The sequence below is a fragment of the Pteropus vampyrus genome, unplaced genomic scaffold (genome assembly GCF_000151845.1).
Source record: "Pteropus vampyrus isolate Shadow unplaced genomic scaffold, Pvam_2.0 Scaffold167, whole genome shotgun sequence".
NCBI classification, from domain to species: domain Eukaryota; kingdom Metazoa; phylum Chordata; class Mammalia; order Chiroptera; family Pteropodidae; genus Pteropus; species Pteropus vampyrus.
The window spans coordinates 3,701,071-3,703,190 of NW_011888948.1; the positions used below are offsets into that span (position 1 = coordinate 3,701,071).

A 2,120-nucleotide genomic window follows, 5' to 3' on the forward strand; every position below is an offset into this window, starting at 1 on the left:
GTGTAATTTATGAAGCATAATAGTCAAATAAGCATCCTTGAACCTATCACTTTCCAGTTAGTCACATACAATCATACTTGTGTGCCTGATCTCATCCCTTGCCTGACCCTTAATTTTGTGTTGACTACCTTCTTGCCTTTTCTCATAATTTTACCATATCTGTTTGTATCTGTAAACTATTATTTTGTCTTGTTGGTTTTGAGCTTTATAAAAATAATTATACTGTATGTACTCTTTCTCTCTATTTTTTTAATTCAATGCCATATTCCTAAAATGTATCCATCGTACATGGTTTTGCCTTTCAAAGAAGTGGAAAAGACCATGAGTGCTATTTGGACATTTCCATTTCATAGGCAGATGGTAGCTCTGGCTGGAGACGGCTAGGGAGACGATGTCTAGTCTCCTGCTATCCTGGGAAGCATTTCTGAGGAACTAGCTTAACCTTCTCTCTGTTCTTGCCCTGCACAAAAGAGCAGCTTCTGCTTAATGGTAATGGATGGGCAGGCACCATAGGAACACATTCTGTGCCAGGAAGAAAGCTTGCTGGTTTAAAAACAACAATAGCAACAACAAAAACAGCAACAACAACAACATATTTATTTTGCTCACAAATCTTTAGTCTGGGCAAGGATAGCTTATTTCTGTTCCACTCTTGGGGAACAAAATGGGTTAGCTTGAAGCCTGGAATCATCTGAAGGCTCATTCATTAACATTCTGGTACCTAGGCTGGGAGGACTCAGACAGTTGAAGACTGGAACAGTTGGGGCTCCTCAGGCAGCTCTCTCTCTATGTGGTCTCTCTATCATAGCATCTTTGAAGGACCAGACTTTTTATATTGCAGCTCATGGATACCAATGCATCTGTCCCAAGAGAAAGAGAGCTAGATGGAAGCTGTAGTTTCTTTTATGACCTAGCTTTAGAAGTCACATAGCCATATCCTATTGGTGGAAGAGTTACAAAGGTCCACTCAGGTTCAAGTGGATGGAACATAAACCCTACCTCTTAATGGGAAAGTGTCAACATCACATTGTAAGGATGGCATATAATTGTGTGGCTATGTTTGAAAAATATGGTCTGCCACAGACTCTGACCTAGAAGAATGAAATGCCTTGATGTATTTTCACAGGAGAATCCTGAGAAGGAAAGGGAATATTCATATAAAGAAAAATGGCCCAGAAAAGAACCAATTCAACCAGGTCTAGGGTCTAAGATACATCTCTCCTGTTTCAGAAACAAAGGAAATGGCATCAACCCACAGAAATCGGGCTTAACTTGTATGACTAATAATCACTGCACAGTAGCATTTAATAATTCCTCCTCCTCCTCCTCCTCCTCTTTTTCTTTTCTTTTACAAGCATTTAACTTTATTTGGCCTAACACTTTTCAAGCTTCTTTGACCACAAATATCTTCCCAAGTCTATGGCCATGCTACCCTGAACATGCCGGATCCCTTCTGATCTCAGAAGCTAAGCAGGGTCGGGCCTGGTTAGTACTTGGATGGGAGACCACCTGGGAGGACCATGTGCTGTAGGTGTAAAAAAAATACCTTCCTCTGAACAATCCTGACTTTCATAGTATACAGTGAATCACCTCTTGGATTCTAAAGATATAACATTAGGTTCTCTATAGATTACTTTAGTTATTTTGTTAAAAAGCAATAAAACATATCCCTGGTTGAGAATCTTAGAAAATAAATTTTAGGCTGGTAAATAATATTTGTAGTAAATATTCTAATAGATTTTACAAAAATGTGCTATTTTACCCCTTTTTTCATGAAATTTTTAAAAGTACTTTTTAATTAACTGTCAGGTGGATGTGTTTGCTGTATCCTGTTTTATATAGTCTTATAAGTTTGTATTTTGGCATCCACAATTATTCTATTATTTTAAGTACAAAGATTATTATTATAACACTAGTCTTTATGCTTTGGGAGGAGAAGGGTAGAGGTTCAGATAACACCAAGTGCCCATTTAAGTATCTAAAATGTAAAGATACTTTTAATTCAAACAAGAGTTATTTTTGAGTTCCTTTTTCTCTTGAGGTGCCATGGTAGGTTCCAGCATACAAAGACAGTGTGAAGTGAAGTTCTGACATGCTCACTAGCTGCTTACTGAAAAATC

At 37.8% G+C, this 2,120-nt stretch overlaps 1 pseudogene; it reads left to right on the forward strand.

The window, feature by feature from the left end:
* Window positions 1–1,415: 1,415 nt before the first annotated feature.
* Window positions 1,416–1,534, forward strand: LOC111745863 (annotated as a pseudogene).
* The last annotated feature ends 586 nt before the right edge of the window (window positions 1,535–2,120 follow it).